The 24383-nt window shown below is 46.9% G+C and overlaps 1 protein-coding gene across 4 annotated transcripts in view; it reads left to right on the forward strand.

Moving 5' to 3' along the window:
• TAOK3 (TAO kinase 3) overlaps positions 1–24383 on the forward strand; it is a 591636-nt gene that overhangs the window by 19681 nt on the left and 547572 nt on the right. Inside the window, exon 1 of one of the 4 annotated variants that reach the window (XM_082255476.1) lies at positions 5052–5187. The exons of the other annotated variants lie outside the window; for them this stretch is intronic. The gene's annotated coding sequence lies outside the window, so the exon portion shown is untranslated. Of the gene's footprint in view, positions 1–5051; positions 5188–24383 lie in introns of those variants that run through there. 4 annotated transcript variants of the gene reach the window in all.

The following is a 24383-nucleotide window of genomic DNA, read 5'->3' on the forward strand; positions in this document are numbered from 1 at the left end:
ACAAAACAAAACATTTTTTTACTAATTGTCGCTCTTTTCTTGTGGCAAAATCTAAAAACAAAATCACAGTGGCACCTAAAGCGGTCCGTTCCCATCCGACTTCCCCCATAGAGATGCATGGGGAACTGACAGCCCGCTGACACCCGAACCAATTTGTCAAATCTGGATGTATGGAAACCCTATTTTCCATCCGTCCAGCGGATCAGATAGGATCGGATGAGAACGGACCGACGGTCTGTTCCCATCCGATTCCCCCATAGAGATCTATGGGGCTGTGACAGCTGTGTCTCCGCACACAGCGCGGAGAACAGCTGTCATTCTCCTGCTCAGGGGGGATCGGCGGCTCGATCCCCCGCTGAGAAAAGCGGAGTCCGTTTTGACGGACACACCGTGTGAAAGGAGCCTAAGGCTGGCCATACACTATACAATTTCCCTGTTCAACTTTCCTTTAGATTTACCAAAACTATATAATAAGGTCAAACCTAAACACTTTCAATTTGTATGCAATGGGGCAGGCCCTTCCACTACATAGTTGAAGGTAAATCTAAAGGAAATTGAATAAGAAAATTGTATAGTGTATGGCCAGTCTAAGGCTTCATTCAGACTGACTTTTACACCTGTTCTATGTGCAGGCTACAATTGTTATTGCACCTGCAGCCATCCTATGCTGTGTGCAGGCAGCATATAGAGTTGGATGCAGGTGCTGTGGCTGCATGGACACAGCTGCATATCAAAGTTTCACATTCACGCAGAAGGGGGTTCATGGATCTGCACGCACACTGCCTGTTTTCAGATGTTTGTATTGGCTGCTGCGTGCATGTCCAACTTTGACATGCAGTTGTGTCCATGCAGCTTGGGTGGATGCAGGAGCAAATAACCAATGGGCTCTGGCTATAGAATGGGTATCAATACTCATTTTCTATGAAGCTTTATTTCTGTCTTCATTGTTTTGGAACCTCTTCGTATTACTCTAAAGTTGAAGTGCATAGCAGACAGACAAAATCTGTTCTAATTGTTCAGTTATCACTTGTGTTTTCTTGGCCACTATGATCTGTTTTTATTTGGCTTTTTTGAGTCTCCATTTGAGTCTCCCCTGTAAGTAGCAATAAATCCTGGAGTTGTGTAGTTACTGCCTCTAGCACGGGATTTGAGCAACATCTGTCATTATATGTTGTCTTTAATAGAGGAAGTGGGGACGACACTTTGCTTAGACTTTTGTGCAACGTTTGACAAGTTACACTTTGTCCTCAATACCACAAGTGGGGGCTGAATTCTACAGGAAAATCTAATCATTGGTGACTCTACCAGCTAATAATAGTTTTGGATGGTGTTGGCAAATATTTAGACGTTCTCTTAAGGCTGGTTCAACAGAAAACTGCCTACATTCGATTCGTGTGTACAGCTGTCCTTGCGATAGAAGCCGGTCTTGGGGACATGCTGGAAAACCAGCATCCGATCAGCTCTTGCAGCCAATGGCTGCAAGCACTAATTAGTGTGTTCTTGTTTGAGGGCAGTTCCCCCTGTCAGATCACAAAAGTATAATAATCTGTTTTGTTTTTTTGCTGAGCCCCCTGAATTGAACAAAAAAAAAAAAAACAGAATAGGTGTACCAAGCATACGTATCTGAATAATTATCAGTTGCTTGCATTATTTTCTGTATGCATCATTGATCATACAGTGGCTATAAAAACTCTACACACCTGTCCCCTATAAAAATGGCAAGTTTTAGGGATGTAAAAGAATCAGACCAAGATAAATTTGTCCACCTTTAGAGCCGGTTCACACTGAGGCGACACGACTTCGGGGAGCGACCTGTGAAGTCGCGTGCACCGCGACTTCGGCGCGACTTGCAGGGACTTCACATAATGGAAGTCTATGCAAGTCGCTCCGAGGTCGCCCCAAAGTAGTACAGGACCCTTTTTCTAAGAACGGGTCCTGTGCTACTCAATGGACCGCGACTTGTCAGGCTGACAAGTCGCGGCAGTGTGAATGGGCTCTTAGTTTGACCTATAATCTGTGCAGTTCAAATAAAAACAAACTAAAAACTTTAAGCACTACAGTGGTCAGTGGTGATACAATTTACTGTCAATGTACTAATGACAATGCCTGGGAAGGAGTTAAAATCTAGGGAGCTCAAAGGGTTAAAAATGTGCCTAACCGGGTGTGTAAAGTGTTCTGCTTTTACGAACTGATCTCTGTTTATCATACCTGCTTTGCAGGGATAAGAAACTGACAGCTCCTCCTTTTGGTACAGAGCTTGTGTTTACCAACACAAGAGCTCTGGGCTGTGATTGCACACATCCGATCAGCAGTTCCTGGCATGGAATCATTGGCCAGAACTTGCTGACAGACTCCCAATGGCGGGATGCGCATACCCCCGGAACTAGGCAGCGACATACGGATATGTCGCTTTGCTTACAGCGGCCGCTTGCCCACAGTACATTGGGGGCGGGAGATCCACAAGTAGTTAAAGGGGGGGAAAAATAATAAAAACTTAAATAATATGGTTGCATAAATATACACAACCTTAAACAAAAACTTTGCTAAAGCACCTTTTGATTTTACCGTATTCAGTCCTTTGGGGTCTTTCAGCATAGCATTGCCTTTGGAATCTTTGCCCACTCTTCCTTGCAGAAGTACCCCAGTCCAAATCTGTCAGATTCTGAAGGCATCTCCTATGCACAGCCCTCTTCAGGTCACCCCACAGATTTTCAATTGGTTTTAGGTCCAGGCCTCAGCTAGGCCATGCTAAAACGTGTGTCTTTTTCAGTGAAGCTGTGGGGGCATGTTGTTGTTGTTGTTGTTGTTATTATTATTATTAAAATAATACTGTTGTGTTTTGGATTTATATAGCGCCAACACCACACTTTTTCAACACGAGGGCAGACTGTACAATGTGTTTTTTTTTTTTTTTTTAATGATGTGCGTATTGCACAAAATATACTTTTTTGAATTATGGTAGAAATATTCAGTCTTGGTCTCATCAGACCAGGGCTTGACAAATTTGCTTGAAATCTAGGATCAAGCTAAAAAAGTTATGAGCCAGTTTTTTACACATCCCGAATGGCTGGCTTCTGTCGGATCGACTGACAGCCAGTTTTGAACGAACTGGCTTATGTTGCCCGGCATTCAGCCCGTGTGTACTTGGCTTGATGGTGTGATGGGAAGTGGCTCGCTAGGGAAGGACCATGCAGCACGTTGGAGGCAATAGGTGATCCAGTAACTCATGCTACCTTAGGGCCCCTTTCACATGTGCACCTCCACTAAGCGGAATCCGATTGCTCAGCAGGGATTTCTCCGGTCTCCTCTATGGGGCAGTCAGATGCAAATGGACTGCCTGTCCATTTCAATCCGATGCCATCTGATTTTATCTGTCGGACGATGGAAAGTAGGACCACAATCCATCTGTTTTTGGCCGACAGGAGCGGATGGCGGTGGTTATCAGCGGACATCCGCCACTCCATAGAGGAGAGTGGAGGTTCCAATCGGGTCTGCCTAAAAAACTGACAGGCGGACCTAATCAGACAGCCCATGTGAAAGGGGCCTTCGGCTGTGTGGCATGACAGGGAGAGAATAAAAAAGGAATTTTAATGGAAAATGGGCAGAGCGGCATCTTAGTCCACGCACCTGTGGGCGGGGGTCACAGTGTAGCCCAGGCGCCAGGCCGCTAATTCTAGTTGCCAATGCGACCTGACTCATGGGGTTTGTCGAGCCCTGCATCAGACCTTAACATGTTTTCCCACATGCTTTTGCAAAATGTAGCTGGGCTTGGTTGTTTTTCTTCTGTCTTGCCACCCTACCCCACAACCCAGACGTATGAAGAATATGGGAGATTGTTGTCACATGTAGTACACAACCAGTTTCTGCCAGAAATTCTTGTAGCTCCTTTTAACCCCTTGGCGCCGAAAGTACACATATATGTGGCCCTGTGTAAACCACTTACCATGCTTCCTGCGTGCTCCCAGCATGTTAGCTGGCGGGGATCGGTAAACTCTCCATGCATACGTGCAATCTGGAGCTTTCTGATCATGTGACCACAGCGGTCACATGATTAGAATGTTCACCTCTGCCTCCCAGCTTTTATAACTCTTAAAGGGCCGGAAAGCAGTCAGTGGGAAAGGGGAAATGTTGCTGTAGGCCCCTTTGCAGCTTCCCTGACCAATTTTCTTCTTGTCTTTTTATTGATTTAGGCAGAGCGGTCAGTTGTTTGTAATGTCATTGTTGTGCCATATTTTCTCCACTTGTTGATCGTCTTCACTGTATTCCATGGTATTTTTAATGCCTTGGAATTTTTTTTTTTTTTTTTTTATACCCTTCTCTCAACTGATGCTTTCCAATATTGAGATTCCTTTGTAAACCCTTTGTGGACCATGGATTTTGTTAAGTGGCAACTTAGTAAATGTCAGAGAAATGCTACTGAACTTTATGGCTCGGTTCACAGTGGGGTGACTTGATTCATTCAGTGCAATGGAACCGTTCTAATCGGAGCAACTCAGGTCGCTCCGACTTAGAGTTCCTGCACTACCTGAGGGTGACTTTGGAGCGGCTTGCATTGACTTCTTTATTAGAAGTCCTAAAGAAAACTTTGAAGCCACCCCAGTGTGAACCGAGTCTAAATGGGCATAATCATATTTATCACTGGCAGGTGTGTACTGACTACTGTCAGCTTGAATATGATTTGGGTATGAGATGGGTTTATACCCCCTCTCCCCCCACACCTAACAATTTTAGTTTGTTTTTAAGTTGAATTATACAAGTTTAGGTCACATTTTAAAGGTGAAAAAAATCCTAAAGTGATTTATCTTGGTCTGAATGTCTTTTACATCTCACAAACCTTGCAATTCTACAGAGGCGTGTAGACTTTCTATCCACTGTAATACTAAGTGTCTGTTGAAATGCAGTCCCCACTGCTTCTCTCTGTGTCGCTGAGAAATATCGTTCTATCTCACGTAAAAGGAAAAGAAAGTTAAAGCCAGGAAGTTGACTGAAGTAGGGGAAACGGAACCGAGTTATTCAAGCGCATCACTGTAGAGCAATAGTAAGTGTTTAGGCTGGCTGACCTCTTGCTGCTATAGAGACGTCTGTAGGGAAGACCCTGCAGCTGTGGAAGGCAAAGCCTCAGCCCAGGAATAAAAGAGAACATGGACTTAGGTGTGGCCGCACTAGATTTGTTGCTCTGATTTTCTGGTAAGTATGCTGCAAAACTGACTTTTAAACTATAATAGGTCTTTACCCTTTGATTTTATTTCATTTGACTTTACTTTAAATTTAGTATGTTAACTTTGCTTACTGTATACTGTGGAAAAACCAGCAGTGCAATTATTATACTGGAAAAGTTTGAACGCAGTCACAGCTGTATAGAATAGATCTCTATATATAGCTGCTTTCTTCTCTGCAGGGTGTGTCAGATTCTTACTACTGATCTCTATTAGGAATACCTCCAGGTCCTGTGTGTTTTTTTTTTTTTTTTTTCCTTTTTAAATGTTTTATCAGTAAATTTTAAAAAACATCTATAGGCTCGGTCTTCTTTATGTCTGTAACATAAAAAGACTGTTTATATGGAGTGCTTTTTTTTTTGCTTCTCTTTGATAAGGGGTGTTCTGTGCTTCTTAAATCTCCAGGATCCTTTTGGAAATGTGTTGTTTTTTTTTTTTTTGCTATGTTCCTCGTTTCCACCAAAGAACTTGCTGGAGAGGCCTAGATTGATGCCACCATTTTAGAACCTGTATACTTGACTTTGGCACACAGCATGCCATGCTCTACTGATATTTAGATTATTCAGTGCTTTCACTTGGAGCCAACAGTAGGTGAACTTCCCCGGCAGGGTTACTGAACCATGTGAAGTGCATTATATCAGGTCTGCTTGTTCTGTGACAATTTAAGGCCAAGTGCAAATTGAACACAGGAAACCCTCTGAACACGTAAATGCCAATAAGAAGACTGACCTTACAAAACCCAGACTGTTTAAAACCTGGGTCTATAGTTTGGGTTTATAGCATCAGCAGCTAATGTGAGACTGTCTTGTAGCTTGTTTACCATCCAAAGATTTGCCTTGCTGCATGACCTATAGTTTGCCAAAGCACTCTGTATTCTAACAATTGCTTTTTTTTTTTTTTTTAAACCGGTCACTGGAATCCTTTGTTTAAATCTGGTGGGTTCCTTCTTCTGGTGTTACCTGTATGTTTCCTATTGACCTTCCAGCTGCTTTCCTTTGGCTATCCAGCAGCAAAGTCCTCTCAGGATCCAGACGGATTATGTCAGTGCTAGGAGTTTGTAGAGGGAGGTGATATTAGGTGTGCCTGCAGTGCTGAATTAGAGGTCCCCTGCACCCACAAACGACACTGCAAGGGACCTGGATAGGAAATGTATGTGAGTGTATATATAGTTTCATCAGGTAAAACGCCCTCCAGGATAGGTTAGAGGGGCATGTGTGTGGTGGGGATGGGGGTGTCAAACTTGCCCAGAGTGGGGCCCTAACACAATCCTTTTATTTTATTTTTTTTCTTCCACTTCCTGTCTACTGTACATGAAATCCAGTAATGGCTAAATGTTTTTCTCAGGGCAGAATTTTGGATGGTGAGAACAGCGTGTTATGCCTTTGTAATGTGTTTGTAGAAACAGTGACTTGTAGTCTGCATTGGGAACTCATGTGGTAGAGAGGAATGCAGAAGAGCAGTTGGGATAAAGAGAGTATTGCTACCATTTCACAGGAAGTGCATACAACGGTCTTTCACAGCAGGATCCCCTGATTGTATTTTAATGAAAGCTGCATGTTTAAAAGAATGACTAGAATTGCAGTCATGACCTTGTTACGATTTTTCTTTATCTGGTGATGAGCTTCTCTGTGAAAGAGATCTGGGCAGCTGGAAAGGTTTGCAGTGGTTCCTTGGCTCACCCGTTCTTCTGGGGAGGCTGGGAAGGTTTGCAGTGGTTCCTTTGGCTCACCCGTTCTTCTGGGGAGGCTGGGAAGATTTGCAGTGGTTCCTTGGCTCACCCGTTCTTCTGGGGAGGCTGGGAAGGTTTGCTGTGGTTCCTTGGCTCACCCGTTCTTCTGGGGAGCCTGGGAAGGTTTGCAGTGGTTCCTTGGCTCACCCGTTCTTCTGGGGAGCCTGGGAAGGTTTGCAGTGGTTCCTTGGCTCACCCGTTCTTCTGGAGAGCCTGGGAAGGTTTGCAGTGGTTCCTTGGCTCCCCCTTTTCTTTTGGGGAGCCTGGGAAGGTTTGCAGTGGTTCCTTGGCTCACCCGTTCTTCTGGGGAGCCTGGGAAGGTTTGCAGTGGTTCCTTGGCTCACCCGTTCTTCTGGGGAGCCTGGGAAGGTTTGCTGTGGTTCCTCGGCTCACCCGTTCTTCTGGGGAGCCTGGGAAGATTTGCAGTGGTTCCTTGGCTCACCCGTTCTTCTGGGGAGGCTGGGAAGGTTTGCTGTGGTTCCTTGGCTCACACGTTCTTCTGGGGAGCCTGGGAAGATTTGCAGTGGTTCCTTGGCTCACACGTTCTTCTGGGGAGCCTGGGAAGGTTTGCAGTGGTTCCTTGGCTCACCCGTTCTTCTGGGGAGCCTGGGAAGGTTTGCTGTGGTTCCTTGGCTCACACGTTCTTCTGGGGAGCCTGGGAAGATTTGCAGTGGTTCCTTGGCTCACCCGTTCTTCTGGGGAGCCTGGGAAGGTTTGCAGTGGTTCCTTGGCTCACCCGTTCTTCTGGGGAGCCTGGGAAGGTTTGCAGTGGTTCCTTGGCTCACCCGTTCTTCTGGGGAGCCTGGGAAGGTTTGCTGTTGTTCCTCGGCTCACCCGTTCTTCTGGGGAGCCTGGGAAGATTTGCAGTGGTTCCTTGGCTCACCCGTTCTTCTGGGGAGCCTGGGAAGGTTTGCTGTGGTTCCTTGGCTCACACGTTCTTCTGGGGAGCCTGGGAAGATTTGCAGTGGTTCCTTGGTTCACACGTTCTTTTGGGGAGCCTGGGAATGCAGTAACATCCATTTCCTGTTCTCCTCGGCAATGGATGAACATGGAAGCAAAGAGCAGCATTTTTCAACCAGGGTGCCTTCAGGGGTGCCTTGGCAAAATACCTAGAAATTGCCCAAAAACTGTGTACAAGGCAGCAGGAGGATCAAACTTGCCTATTAGTTAAACAAAGCCACAGGTTTTCATTGTGCACCATTACAGCCTTCCAGCTGCCATTGTCCTAACAACCAATGATGGCATTGATTGATAAGGAGGACACCAGGCACCTACCCCTCTCCTTCAGCACCAGGGTCACATTAGCTGAGTGAGGGAGAAGAGAAATATTGGAATACTAATCAGTACCAGTGTGCAAAGATGTATTTGCCTTGGTAGAATAAATCACCGCTAATGTTGGGTGTCTTATGCATGTGGATGTTGCTACATTATGCAAATGTATTAGTTTAATTTTTTTTTAATTTTAGAATGGGGGGTGCCTTGAGATTGTGTGGAATTTCTTTTAGGGTGCGTTGACTGAAAAAAGGCTGAGAAACCCTGGCCAAGAGCTTTTTGTCACTTTCAGTTGTTTTATTCCCAGGCTTCTGTAGCTGGGGAAACGGCTAAACAAGCAGGATTTGTGCTTGATTAGTTGCAATGGAGGGCAAAGATGACATTAGGGGTCTGTTGGAGTGAAAGCAATAATTCTATGGGCTGTCATTCAAGGTTAACTCTAAATTGATAACCTGCAAAAGCTTTTAAAGATTGTGTGCGGTTAAGTTCCATTAATTGGTAGCAAATCTTGATATTTTTTGAGATAAAATGGAAAAAATAGCTGTCTTCAAACGTCTCTGGCATTTCATAGAAAAGCTTGTCTAAACAAGTGCATTTTCTGAAGTTCTGCATCTGAAAGTGAAAATCTTTGGTCTTATGCAACTGAGCAGAAGTATGTGTTATTTCTTTTTTTCTTTTTTGTCTTTGCATCAGAAACGCCTACTAGTAATTTAACAGGGGAATGTTAGTGAGGAAGAACCTAAGGGGATGTTTGATACAATTGCAACAGATGTTTCACAAATGTGCTTGAACTGCCACCAACTACTGTGGCGATTCATGAACCCTGTTTCTAAACTGACAGCCTCTTGCTTGAACCCAGACTTGTACTTTGTTTTGGGTCATAGAAGCTAGTGTTTTAGGCAGGAGGGTAGTAGATCAAAGGATTAACTAAACCCAAAATGTGCATTATTGTTTTCTGATGAGCCTGCAGAGCATTGCACCCACAATCAGTAGATTGCGGGTACATTGTTGACCACCTGCAGACACTGTCTCCAGCTTGCCTATACCTAATTACGGGCAGATAGTTACAGAGCTGGAGTACCCTTGCAGTTCATTGAGAACTATGCGCCGTATGCTATGGTGGAAGACGGGTCTTGTAGTTGATTTAATCACAGATTGCTGCAAATTAGTGATGCGACTGTGTGGGCGGAGCCTCGCACAGCCCCACTGTTTTTGAGAAGTAACAGCAGGTGTGGGGAGAGGATCCCGGGGCAGGGATTGGGGGGGGCTGCACCCCCCCCCCCCCCATACAGGAAGTACTTCTGTTTTTTTTGCCAGTGTCTTAGAGGTGATGGTCACGTTTTTGGAGAAGCTCTCCAGACTTCTTTTTTTTTTTTTTTTTTTAAAGAAGAAGAATAAGATTGTGTTCTGATCCTGGTTAAGATCTCTGGATCCAAGGGGATTGGTAATCGTATCCATCCGAATGTGGAAGACTAAAAGGATGGTACCCGAGCCTCGGTAAAGGGAAAAATTAGGTATTGCCTGTAATGAACAAAAGTGAAAATATATCAGCGCATACACCTCCACTAAAGACAAAAGAAGCTGACACTCAAAGTTAATCTAAATAAACACAAAAAAACAATGAAAGGAAATTAGTGCAGCGCTAAAACTAAAATGAATCAATTGAATAGGAAATATAGTCCATGCAAAGGAGGAAGGGCCCCGTGTGGATAAAGATGCACTCGGAGCCAATGCTGTGGTCTTGAAACTACAAATCCACCACCCAGATAGAATGGCCTCTCACCTCCAAAGCACTGACCACAAAGGGTCAAAACACCAGGACAGATTCCACTTGCAACTGAACACTGACGATAACACCTTTGGCAGAGTGGATGGATGGGATGATCCCAGTTGCTCCAAATACCTCCAGGGGATACCGATTAGACAATCCAAAAGCTTGCTCTCTTAGTGGTGTGACTCAAAGAAAGGCAAGGGATCGCACATAGTGAAGTATGTCTAACACATTTATTAATTAAAACATAATGGGCCATACACACTATCAGATTATCTGAAGACTTTTGTCTGTAGACTTACCAAAACCATATAATATGAGGTCAAACCTAAACACTTTCAATTTGTATGCAATCCGGCAGGCCCTTGCACTACATAGAAAAGGTAAATCTGAAGACAAATGTCTTCAGATAATCTGATAGTGTGTATGGCCCTTAAGAAAGCCTCTTACTTAATAACCGCATACAGCAGGCACATCACATCCTCTCTTGCTGAACAGTCATACACTTCCTCGAGCGGCTCTGTGACACAGCGGGTGACTTCACGGCTCCTCCCTTCCGCACGCGTGACGTCCCATAAGGGAAGGGACTTCCTCAGCGGCTTGTGTAGGAGCCTGTCATCCCCGCAATATATAGAGCCAATGAGCTGCAACTCGTTTTCAATTATGAAAATAGTTGACCACTATTTTCATAATTGATTAGTTAATTTGGTCCTAGTTAATGCATTGTTTTAGGGCGGTGAAACTGGGAAAGAAGCACACGGCAGAGTCCTGCAGCTGGCTGCCAGTTCACTCACAACAAGAAATTGAATTGGCTGGTGTGTATAATATATGTATATATCCCTCCAGCACCTCTGTACGGGCTGTCAGTTGTAGAGCTGGAGGAAGATTCAATGAACTACAAGTGTGCGGATTGCGGCATACTTAGTACATTGAGCACTACAATTTTGTCTGCCACAGTGGGCACTTGTATTTCTTTAATTCACAGATTCCCGCTGAATGAATGAGGTAGCTCTGCGGGCGGACCCTTGCAGGGCTGTGCCAAGTTTTTTAATCCTGCAGTCTTCTTGTAGGTCCATTGATGTCAAATGTACTTCCTTTTCTGGTACAGAGGTTGGTGGTCCTTTGCAAACTACAGAACTTTGCTGACTTAATGACCATGTGAGTGACGATGTCAGTGGTGTATTTTAGTTTTGTGCTGCCCTAGGCAAGACTAAAATTGGGTGCCCCCCTCCCCCTCCTATGTAAATGTGCCCTTCCTCCTTCCTTTTTAATGGATGTGACTCCCTCCAAAATCGAAGGACTACAAGGCCCAGCATGAACCCCTGAGATCTCATGAGGGGGGGGGGGGTGAGAGGGTGTGGGAGAGAGAGAGAGGGGTGGGTGAGGGAGGGAGAGAGGGGAAATGAGGGAGAGAGGGGGATGAGAAAGAGAGGGGGATGAGGGGGGGGGGGGGATGAGGGGGGGGGGGGGGGGGTGAGAGAGAGAGGGGGGGTGAGAGGGGGATGAGGGGGGGGTGAGAGAGAAAGGGGGGGGGGTGAGAGAGAGAGGGGGGGAGAGAGAGAGAGGGGGGGGTAGGTGAGAGAAAGAGGGTGAGAGGCAGCTCTTGCAACTAGTGGCCAATGGAGTCTAAGGTGGAGGGGGGCTTTTTTGACGCCCCCCTGCAAAGTGCCGCCCTAGGCCTGGGCCTTGTTGGCCTAGGCCAAAATACAGCACTGGACGATGTGTTGCAGTACTATGAGCCCAGGCCATAAAAGGCTAGTGTGATTAAAGCAGGTTGAATGTCCCTGTCATTCAACTGGGAAGAGGTGACAGAGAAGACTTTCTGTGGGGATAGCGCAGGATTGAAAAGAGAGAGACCGCACTCAAAGATGTTAAATAAAAATCCTTAGGACTCCTTTATTCTCCATAAATCCAACAGACAGCAGACAGACAGTGCAATACACAGACAGACGTGTCGGGTTGACGCGTTTCACGATAAAAATCGCTTATTCATAACCACAGTGTGGTTATGAATAAGCGATTTTTATCGTGAAACGCGTCAACCCGACACGTCTGTCCGTGTATTGCACTGTCTGTCTGCTGTCTGTTGGATTTATGGAGAATAAAGGAGTCCTAAGGATTTTTATTTAACATCTTTGAGTGCGGTCTCTCTCTTTTGGATGTCTACATGCCTGGATGGCGGATCTGACCTGCACCGAGTGCTGAACTTGCACCTGAGCGGCTTTCTTCCTTGTTTTTGATAGCGCAGGATTGACAAATAGATACAGTACATAACAAACATTTTCATATCCAGGTGCCGACAGTCTGATTTATTGCTCAGTTTATTACATGCTATAGGATTATGACCCTTTCTTTTGTTTCCTAAAATGCCTTATTTGTGGTGTTTGAATAAAGGACAGTCTAATGCTACAGTCAGGCTATTAACTGCTTAGCATTGCTTAAGAAATAAATGAGTCTTTCTATGCTAAAAATGCCTTGTTGGTTACAAAAACTGACACACAATTGCTACTGCCAAATTAGGAGCCAGTTCACACCTTTCCAGTGTGGTGTGTTGAGAGACTGTGTGCGTTCACAAGCACGTTACTGAAGTTGACAATAATGCATGTTATGTGTGTTGGCGCATGGTGATGCCATTCATTGAGAGAATTCCAACACAATGCACTCATTTAATTTGGCTGTCTTAAAGTGTAACTAAAGTCAAAGCTTTTTTTTTTTTTTTTGGATACATTGGAGAGGGATTGGAAAGTTGGAAACCCTGCCAGATTTTTTATTTTTTTTTGCTGTCTGTGCCTCCATTAGGGCCCTTTCACACGGGCGCTCCGTATGTCCGCAAATCATCCTATTTTTTTGTGGATGATTTACGGACATAATGTATGTCTATGGCATTGCGGATGTCAGCGGATGACTATCCGCTGACATCTGATTTTCTTCCTTTCAGTTCTGTTCTGTTTTTTGGAATGGAACAGAACCCTATTTTTGTTCCGTTGAAAAAACGGAAAGGAAGCAAAATCGGATGTCAGCGGTGTCATCCGCTGACACCTGCAATGCCCATAGACTTACATTATGTCCGTATATCATCCGCAAACGGATGGGATGATATGCGGACATACGGAGAGGATGACACAAGTGTCATCCGCTCCGTGAAAAAAAAAAAGCACCGGAGCGGATCGCAATGCGGTCCACTCCGTGTGAAAGAGCCCTTAGGAAGATTTACCCTCTCTATTTGTCCTGTTTACCATTATCAAAAGTAAAAAAAACAAAACAAAAACAAATTTTGGGTTAACACCAGAACAGTAAGGCTCGGTTCACATTTGTGCGATGCGGGAACGCAGCGAATATGCAGCGTGATCCCGCATCGCATCCCCACCTCGGGCAGTTCACACTGCCATATGCGATACGCAGGGGGTGTCAATTAAATGTTAACGTCGCCCCCAGTTTGATCGCATATCGCAGTGCGATCTGACAGTTCGCACAAGTGTGAACCACTGTGCGATCCGATTCTGAGGAGGCTCAATAAATGCCTCATGTGCGTGTTTGCTGCGGATGCGCTGCGGATTCAGCCATACAAAGTGTATGGCTGAACTCGCATCCGCACAGGAGATCGCATGTAATGAAGGAGCAGTGCGCTCCGTATTGCATGCGATCAGCGCATCCACAGTCTGACCCGGCACTAAAAGAGGGGAAATCTTCTAATGGGGACATTGGGACAGTTCTGTAGACATACTGGGATTTTCTTACTTTGGAGGGATTTTTTCCAATTTTTTTTCTGTAGGACAGGAAGTGATAGGAAATCTCTCCTATGGGACACATATATGGCAGATAAAAAAACTGACCAGGTTTATAACCCTCCTTATTCTTACTCTATTCAAAATAGGAAAAGATGTTGCCTGTAGCTAAACCTTATTATTGCCCACATTACGCACAGCATAATGCAGAACCAATATGTGTGAATGGGCCTTTAAACTACTCAATGCTGTTGGGGGAGGTAGAAATTAGGCCTTGTTTGCCCACATCCTGTGTTTGAAATGTAAAATACACCCTTCTCTGACAAACATTAATTGCTGCTACTTGAGATGCCATCAAAAAAGAGGATGCAGAAGAGATACTGCCAGTGTCCCCACCACACATAATAAAAATGGTAATAAGAAAGGTAAGTGGCAGCCAAAACGCCAAGCAGACAGACTCTTCCCTCTGTTTTTTAAAAAAAAGAGAAAAAAATAAATAAAGATGCCAGCCATTGAGCCAAAAGATATTGCAAAGTACATGTTTCAGTTCTCACGTTAAAATTTTCCCAATTCAGATCTACCTGTCTGTGTAATAGAAGTTGCTTTTTTGGTGAGATATATCCACTATATTTTTAGTACTGGTTATTGCATTGTTTTACCACTTTACCATGCTACTGCTTTAATATCATTTTAACGTGCCACCCAGAAAATTTTTAAAAGAGAAATTAGGAAGTTAAAAAAAAAAAACATAATTACTCACCCAAGTGGATCAGGCATCTGTCCCCTGCCACCAAGACCAAATGCGATCCAAGACCGTTAATTGCTCAGTTCTCGCTCTTCATTGAGCAGAGAGAGGTGACTGCGAATCACTGGCTCTTTGCTTTGTCCCTCCAGCGCTTACTGGAGCACTGGACTGTGGAGGGGACAGAAGTGGCTGGCTCAGTCTCCCAGTGGCTTGCTAAGAGGCTGAGCCAGCTGGCGGTCCAGGCATCTGGGTGGATCCCGATAATAAAGTCGGGGATGATCCAGAGCCTGGACCGACTCAGGGCCGTCTTTTAGCACTGGCACCCCTGGGCATAGCCCAGGTATATAAGGGTCTGCAGCTCTCCTTTACCCAATAGAGGTGATCATGTGTGGATAGAGAAGGTGATCAGTGCAGTGGGTGAGGGAAATAACTGAAACCAATCTTTCTCTTACGTCCTCCCGACAGTCGCCGCCTCTTCATATTCGTCACTATGGGGTTATTGACCTTTGCTCCGTAGGAGTAGCTAGGCAACAGAATATGTCAATATTAAAGCTTTTAGCATATCCCACCCCCAGGGGGTGGTCCCCTCAGTCAATACCCTCCTGCTTCCTGTATCCATACCTCAGTTTCAATTGTCTAGCTCAGGAGTAGGCTGGCTGATTCTGTGCTGGGGCTCTTCAGTCTCAGTTTCTTTTCTCTTTTGATTTTATTTGAAGTTTTTTCTCTTCCTTTTACTTAGCTGTTTTATTTATCAGCACTAGTTAGATTCTTCTGATGAAGATGACCGTGCGGAGCTGGGTCTCGGGCTGGCCTTCCTGGTTTTCCAGGGCTCAGGGCCAGTGGCTTCCCAGCCTGCAATCGAGCGTTCAGTCAGGTTTTTTCCTGGCATGAGTGAACGACCCATCCCTGTTCGCTGCAGGGATGCTGCGCTGAGGTGGCTACCTCACTGGACGCCATGCGGTTTCGCACCGCAGATCTACTGCGTCCTGGCTGCGACTCTCCCTGTCCTCTGTGCAGCGGCTTGATCGCTTGTGCGGGCTCCCCACGCCATTCAGAAGGTAAGTGTACTCTCTGTGGGGACCTGTCTGCTTAGTGGGTGTCAGTCTGGGACTGTGTAACCCTGCATTTCTGTACACACTATTGGGCTCCGTGTCTGGTTTGCTGCTTTCTGTGGGCTGCAAGGAGGGGGGCTATCCTGCACTGTTCTGTGTTACAGGCTGTGTGTTTTTCTGTGTGACATGCTGTATGCTGTGGGGCATGATGTGAGACATGTTTGTGCATACATGCGGCGGCCGCTGCTGCGGTCCGCCATTTTTATTACTGCAGGCGTATGATGGCCAATACTGTGTGGTGAGAGCAGCGTTTTTGGCGCCAAGCGCCGCCATTTTGGCGGCGATCGCTCAGGCCGCATGTCAGCGCTGCATGCTCTGCCTTTGCAGTCCCCCACCGGCGGCCATGTTTGTGGAGCCTTCCATAGGCTTTATAGGAGCGGTCTGTATTGCATCACTTCCTTTACCCTGAGAACAGCGATCGGTGCAGCAGCCTGAGTGGTCTCTCCAGGTTTATCTTCCTTATTCCTGTATTCCTTGCCTAGTTTTGTACTTCTCCCTGTGGGGGTCGGTGTGTGCTGTGTGTGCGGTGGGCTACGCTCGCCGCGATCTTAAAGGGGCACTACTCCTTTTTTTCCTGCAAACTTTTGGGGCATGGATTCTCAGGAAAGCAAATTTCCTCTCACTTTAGTGGGGGGCCAAGGGGCTGCTGCTTCCCCCGAGGGGGGTGATTTGGCTACCATTGTGGCTAACCTAGCTGCTCAGGTGCAGATGCTTGTGGCTGCTCAATCCACAAAACGGCCCAGAGTTTCAATTTCCTCTGATTCAGAGGGCGATGGTGATGGGGCTGCTATGACTGGGGTCCCCTTATCGGGGTCCCGTTCGTCCCTGGACCTTGTAGGGTCTGAGGGGGAGGCAGAGGTTGGAGGGGTTGATAATTCCCCCCCCTGGCTCGTCTGAAGAGCTTGCAATCATGGATGAGTTGGTTGCTTCTATCAAACACTGCATTTGCAGGATGAACCATGTCCTCCTGCCGTCCTGGCCTCTTATGGGACGCAGCGAAGACGCAAATCATCGCAGGTTTTTCCTTGCACTGCGGATTTTCAGCGCGCTGTTAGTGAACAATGGCGTAATATAAAAAAGCCTTTTACTGTGCCAAGTAGGTTCAAGCTGCGTTATCCTTTCACACCCGCTACTGATGAACGTTGGTGTGTACCGCCTCCGGTGGATCACGCGGTGGCAGTTTTGAATAAATCTACTGAGATTCCGGCGGAGGATACCCCGGTGTTCCGGAATCCCACGGACAGGAGACTGGAGTCTCTTGCCCGCCATACTTACTCGGTTACCGGTTCCATGCTGAAAGCTATTTTTGCTTCGCTTATGGCAGCTCAGGCTGTCGCGGATTGGACGCAGGTGCTCAGGCGCGTTCTGGTGGCTGACTCTGCCCCTCCGACAACGTTGGCTATGGTAGATCAAATTCATCAGGGTGTCATGTATTTGTGTGATGCAGACTTAGATATAGTCCCTTTGGCTGCACGTGTGCACAGCGTGGCGGTGTTGACACGCTGCCTGATTTGGCTGAAATGTTGGTCTGTGGACCAATCTTCTCGCAAAACTTTAGCTAATCTACCCTATACGGGATCTCGCCTTTTTGGCGAATCCTTGGATACGCTGATAAAGGGGATCACTGGGGGTAAAAGCACGCTCTTGCCCCAGTCTCACAAGGCTAAGGTTGCTCAGGGTAAGAAGCATGCTTCGTTTAGACCCTCTCAGGGGTCCTTTCGTGCCTTTCGGTCGCACTATAAGGGCAAACCCTTCAAAGGTCAAGGCTCCCAGAAGAAGCCGTGGACAGGTAAGCAGAAGTCCGGCCAGTCCGGGTCCGCTGCCCACAAAAATACGGCCTGAAGGGGCGCCCTCACCCAGTTCTGGGGTGGGGGGACGTTTGCTCGGTTTTCTTCAACCCTGGCTGGCCCGCGTTCGGGACAGGTGGGTTCAGGAGATCGTTCGGTCCGGTTACAAGATCGAGTTTCTCTCTCGGCCGGCGGGCAGATTTTTTCCCTCAAATCTTCAACTGTCTCCGGAGCGTTTGCGGGATCTGCACCTGGCGGTGCGGGATCTGCGGGCTTAGGGAGTGGTGGTTCCGGTGCCTCATCGGGACAGATTTCGGGGGTTCTATTCAAATCTGTTCACTGTGCCCAGGAAGGAGGGCAAGGTACGTCCAATTCTGGACTTAAAAGCTCTGAACCGCTTTGTGCGGGTTCGCAAGTTTCGCATGGAATCCCTGCGGTCGGTGGTGGCTGCCCTGGTTCCGGGAGAATTCATGGCCTCCATCGATTTGAAGGATGCCTGCCTTCACATCCCCATTTTCGAGGGTCACCAGAGGTACCTTCGATTCGCCATTGCGGAGGATCATTACCAATTCGTGGCGCTACCTTTTGGTCTCGCTTCGGCTCCGCGGGTGTTCACCAAGGTGCTTGCACCGGTTCTGGCCTTATTGAGAGCCCAGGGCATCTCGGTCCTGGGGTATCTGGACGACATTCTGGTTCGGTCTGCGACCAGTCAGGGTCTGGTAAAAGACCTGTCCGTCATAATGCAAACTCTACAGGAGTTTGGTTGGACGATAAACTTTCCAAAATCGACGCTGTGTCCGTCGGTTCGTCTTCCCTACCTGGGAATGATCCTGGACTCGGTCCAGGCGAGAGTCTTCCTGCCGGACGACAAGCTCAGGACACTTCAGGAAGAAGTCAGGTCCCTCAGGGACGTTCCGTGCTCATCCCTCCGGACGGGCATGAGGTGTCTGGGATTGATGGTCTCGGCTTTCAAGGCGATTCCCTTCGCCCAGTTTCATACGCGGGGTCTCCAAGCGGAAATCCTGTCCAGGTGGGACGGGCGACCACAATCTCTGGATCTCCAGATTTCGTTGAGCCATCGCACCAGAAGGGATCTTCTGTGGTGGCTACAGTCCCCGGCGGTGTCGGGGGGGCAAGTCTTTTCGCCCTCTTTCATGGACAGTGATCACCACGGATGCCAGCCTGTCGGGCTGGGGTGGTGTTCTGGGCGTTCTGTCCGCCCAGGGTACTTGGTCGGAGGGGGAATCCTCCCTTCTGATCAACATTCTGGAATTGCGAGCGATAAATCTCTGCCTTCGACGTTGGACGGACAGGCTTCAGGGCCGTCCGGTTCGGGTGCAGACGGACAATGCCACAGCGGTGGCCTACATCAACCACCAAGGGAGCACCAGGAGTGCCCGAGCGGCTCGGGAGGTGGCCGACATTCTGTCCTTGGGCCGAGACACACGTCCCGGCGATAACAGCGGTTCACATTCCGGGGGTGGAGAACTGGCAGGCGGATTATCTGAGTCGCCAGACCCTGGACCAGGGGGAATGGTCCCTCCACCCGGATGTCTTCCAGATGTTGTGCGCGAAGTGGGGTCTTCCGGATGTGGACCTGTTCACGTCTCGTCTGAACAACAAGGTGGGAAGGTTCGTGGCGAGGACGCGCGATCCTCGGGCAGACGCGTCAGACGCGTTGGTGGCTCCGTGGCATCAGTATCGACTGATGTATGCATTTCCACTGATTCAGCTGCTATCCAGGTTCCTTCGCAGGTTGTCCTCGGAACCGCTCACAGTGATCTTGGTGGCGCCAGACTGGCCTCGCCGGTCTTGGTACGCAGACCTCGTGAATCTGGCGGTCGACGCTCCGTGGCGTCTGCCTCTTCGAGAAGATCTCCTGTCTCAAGGACCGATATTCCATCCTGCTTTACAGTCGCTGGCTTTGACGGCCTGGCTGTTGAAACCGAGGTCCTGAGGGATAGGGGTCTCTCCCCTAAGGTCATTCACACTTTGATCAACGCTAGAAAGACCTCTTCGGGGAAGGTTTACTACCGTACTTGGAAGGCCTATTTTGCCTGGTGTGAGTCCAGGGGGTTTTCCACTCGCTCATACTCGGTGTCTAGGGTGTTGTCTTTCCTTCAAACGGGGGTGGACCAGCGTTTGGCGTTGGCCACAATCGATTAAGGGTCAGATTTCGTCGTTGGTCGTTCTTTTTCAACGCCCTGTGGCGTCTAACCCCTTGGTTAGCACTTTTGTTCAAGGGGTGCGGCACCTGGTCCCTCCTAGGAGGGAGCCTTTGCCTCCATGGGACTTGAACCTTGTTCTGTCCGTGTTGCAACATGCTCCTTTTGAAAAGATCAGGGAGATCTCGTTGTCCATGTTGTCCAAGAAGTTAGCTTTTTTGGTGTCGATCACTTCGGCTCGCAGAGTGTCGGAGCTGGCAGCCTTGTCCTGCAGGTCTCTGTATTTGGTGATTCACTTGGATAAGGTGGTCTTGCGACCTAACCCTTCTTTTCTTCCGAAGAGGATCTCGGAATTTCATCTCAATGAGGACATTGTCTTGCCTTCGCTTTGCGCGAAGCCTAGACATCCGAAGGAGGTGGATTTACACTCCTTGGATGTTGTTCGGGCGATCAGGGTTTACCTGTCTTCGACTAAATCCTTTCGCAAGACGGATTCTCTATTTGTCCTTCCTGAGGGACCTCGGAAGGGCTTGGCGGCGTCAGCTTCTACCATCGCCAAATGGATCAGACAGACCATTGAACAGGCATATGTTTTGAAGGGAAAAGTTCCCCCTATGCCTGTGAAGGCGCACTCTACCAGATCTCTGAGTACGTCTTGGGCCTGTCATCATCGGGCTTCTGTGGCCCAGGTGTGTAAGGCGGCGACTTGGTCGTCCGTTCACACCTTCTCAAAGTTCTACAAAGTGGATGTTCAGGCATCGGCAGATGCTTCCTTTGGCCGCAAGGTTATTAGTGCGGCAGTGCCTTAGGGTCCCTTATTTTTGGGCCCTTGGCTGTTTGGGATGTTGTTATCCCTGGGTTATTTGTTTTTCCTGGGTTGTTGCTCCTGTTGAGCAAAGTTTTTTTTCATGCTGCCCAGCTGGTTTCCTTCCTTTGGTAAGGTTCCTTTTTTTTCTGCTGTGGGTACTGCGTTGCCTTAGGCGCGGCTGCGTTTCCCACCCCTCCATGTATGCACTGCTTTGGGACGACCCCATAGTGACGAATATGAAGAGGCGGCGACTGTCGGAGGACGTAAGAGAAAACGGAATTTTTGTAAAATCTTACCTGTAAAATTCCTTTCTCTGAGTCCTCCGACAGTCGCCGCCCCCGCCCCTCTTTTGGGGTTTGTTTATGTACTCTACTGCTATTCTACTGAAACTGAGGTATGGAACAGGAAGCAGGAGGGTATTGACTGAGGGGACCACCCCCTGGGGGTGGGATATGCTAAAAGCTTTAATATTGACATATTCTGTTGCCTAGCTACTCCTACGGAGCAAAGGTCAATAACCCCATAGTGACGAATATGAAGAGGCGGCGACTGTCGGAGGACTCAGAGAAAGGAATTTTACAGGTAAGATTTTACAAAAATTCAGTTTTTGTGAGCTGAAAGCTGACATCTTCTGCTCCAGCTGCTGCAGTGTGAGTCACAGAAGATTGGTTCCAGTTATTTCCCGCTGCACTGATCTGGATTTCTCTCACTGCCGGTAAATGTTTGTAAAACAAAAAAACGACAATTTCTAATCAGACTATAAGTCCCCATTCACATTAGCGCGACTTGTCAGGTGACTTGGTCGCCTGACAAGTCGTGGTGGGTCGCCTGCCATTGATTAGCACAGGACCCGTTCTAATAGGAGCGACACAAGTCGCTCCGACTTAGAAAAATGGTCCTGTACTACTTTGGGGCGACCTTGAGGCGACCTGCATTGACTTCAATGATATGAAGTCCGTGCATGTCGCGCCGAGGTCGCGGTGCACTTCACAGGTCGCCCCAGCAAGTAGCGTCGCCCCTGTCTGAACGGGGTCTTAAACCACACCCACTATGTGCATAATGTAGCTACATCCACTGTGTGCCATCTCCCTGGTAGGAACCACCATGCATTACTTTGCCAAGGGGCCCATGATACTGTTAAGGTGGCACTGAACCGGTTGAGTGATGTCAACCTGACAATGGACTTTAGCCTGCTGTCGGCTGAAAACTAGTGCATTCCTGTGACCCACAGAAGTAGGGCCAAAAGAGGTTTGACCCTACTTCTTTTTAAAGCATATTCAAACCCAAAATGTAGTTTATCTACAGTATATAAAACATTTTTTCTAGGTTTTATTTTTCTTTTGCAGGCTGCATTAAAGAGTAACTCTACTTTTTGTTCAGAAAAAAAAAAAACCTTCCCCTCTGGGTGATCTCTGTACATTGCAGAGCTTTAATCAAACTTTGTTGCAGATTCCTACCTTTTGTTGTTCAGAAGAAAAAGCTCTTTGTGTCCATGTACAAAATGAATGTGAGGGATTTTATCATTCGCAATCAGCTGTTGCACCTGCAGGGCTCTGAGGAGTGGCAAGGTCTGAAATTTATTAGACGTGATTTTTCTTTGGGGTTTGGGGAGTTTCTCACTAAAAATTGCATTTTTGTTGCAGGGGATGCCCAAAATCTGACCTGTATCTTAGTGCAGACTTCTGGGAAAATTAGTAAGTCAAATCACACAAGCAAGAAATGACATTTCTGAGGGGCGTATTGTACATCATCTGTGCACAGAACGCCTCCTGGTAGCCATATTGCATTGCACTTCACAGTTCACCTTTTGCCATTTTAAGCGGAGTTACCCTTTTTATATGATTTGGTTTTTGGGCTTACACTCACACAAACAAGTAATTGTTTGTTTATTTTTTTTGTCCCCCCCCCCCCTCTTTCTTCTATTTGTAATGCTCGTTCCTTAAAATTGTTAGGGCTCGTGCACATTGGCGATTTACCTCATACGCCGTAAAAACCTGGCTTTTTATGGACACAAGGGAGGCAGCTTACATCCCTCTGCCAGGAGCCATTTGAAATAAATGACAGGCTGAAAAAAAGAGGTGGCTGGACACGATTCTGAGCGGTACTTGTATTTAGTGCTAAAAATGTTTGGGGACATGCACCCCAAACTGTCAATTCCTGCTTTTGTGGCAATTGCACAAATTTCAGCCTTTTATTGCATTTGATAGGCTGCAGACAGCGGATGTATGCTGTACGTATGCCTACTGGGCACACAAAAGCCAGGTTTTTGCACTGTATGAGTCTCTAGCCTAAGGTACATTTAGGCCCCTTTCACACAGGCAGACCGATCGGGCTGTGTCTCTGCCCGTTCCACATAAGCGGACGCAGAGAAGCCATCTGCCTGCTCAGCGGGCAATCGGCAGGCAGATTCCCTGCTGTGCAGGCAAACTCCTGCCAGGGTCCGCCCCTTATGTAATGGGCCATAAGCCTGTATTTTTTTGTTATTTGTAATGGCCCCCTTATTTATATAGAACACAGGGAGAACCCTTCCTGTCACTGCATGCAGGGATTAAAGCTTATTTGTATATATATTTTTTCCTGATATAAACTCTTATGTATGTTAGCATTGCTGCCATTTTTTTTTTTCTCTTTAAAGTACTGTATTATTTATTTATAACACAGAGATCAGCTCTTCTGCATTGCTTTGAAGCTTGCTGTCAGGTCTGTAATTTTGCATGAAAAGATCATATACTTCAGTAGAGTGTTGTCTCTTCTATTCCATATACGTTTACTTTAATTTCAGCAGCTGTTCACTCATTCTCTGGCCATTCTCACTGCAGTATTGTCGTTCTTCCTATTATATAATTGGTAGGTCTGTAAATCTTCTGATAAAAAGCAGACTATGATTGGGTATGGTTAGAATCAGCTGACAGATGGCTCTTGTTTAGTGGTTTGTGCTGTAACCCCAGTAGAACCCTATGTGACCTTGTTTCTTGGTTAGTTCCAGCTCTGTACAACTGACACTCAGTGGGAGTTTGCTGCACTAAATATTTCCTGGACCCTCGTTTGGCATAACGCGTCATTTAAAAAAAAAAAAAAATTCTAATTAAATTTGTAAATGGCCCATGATGTGTCACACATTAGGCACACAGTAATTCTGTCAGGAGCAGCTGAGTAACACCAATTCATTGTTAGTGTTGATTAAAACATGACATGAACCTGAATTCCAGCCTTTGGCATTTTTGTCATACAAAACCTACTGTGCTGACGAAGATAAGCACGCCTCTCAGTAAATCTAACCTAATTGACAAAAATCAGCAACACTGCCATGCCAATACAAAGCAGCAAATGCTTCCACACATTAGCCCTAGTTTTGATTTTACATATTAAGCCAAAATTCAGACTAATCCTGGAATTGTCATTTTTTTTTTATGTGCATCTTTCTCTGCAGCACCTTTTTGTCTTTGCCAGCATTCCCAGGCTTCCTGGCTGTTTCTGAAGTGTAAAGGCCCGTACACACGATAAGAAAATCTGAAGGGAAATTTCATCCGTCCGATCAATCTGCTGATTTTCGGATTGTTAGTATGGTGCATCGACAGCCGACTCCAGGATTTTTTCGTCCGAAAAGTCGATGTGCAGGCTATAAAATTTTTATCGTCCGTCAACACACGTCCGATTTTCGTCTCATTAGTACAGTTTTCGACGGAAAAAAATCTTAAGAGCAAGACTAGGCATGCTCAGAGACGAAAGAACACATACAAAACAATCCAGCACATGACATCACTTCTGAAGTAGAATTCTGTCGTACGGGAAAATTCGTATGAAAATAACCTCTTCACTTTCCACATCTGACTAGCATGCCACAAAAACGGACGACAGATCGTTCGATAATCTGATCATGTGTACGGGGCTTAAAGGCAGGGGAGGAGTGGGCAGGGAGGCAATTTCCCCCTGGGCCGCTCTGATGCCCCATAAAAAGGCTGAACCGCTTCTGCTGCAGACATGCCTAAAGGAGTCCTGGTGAAGAGAAGTAAAAAGTCTCCGCCGCTGACCTACAGAGTGCGGGTTAAAGAC

The sequence above is a fragment of the Pelophylax lessonae genome (genome assembly GCF_965119305.1).
Source record: "Pelophylax lessonae genome assembly, chromosome: 1".
Lineage (NCBI taxonomy): Eukaryota > Metazoa > Chordata > Amphibia > Anura > Ranidae > Pelophylax > Pelophylax lessonae.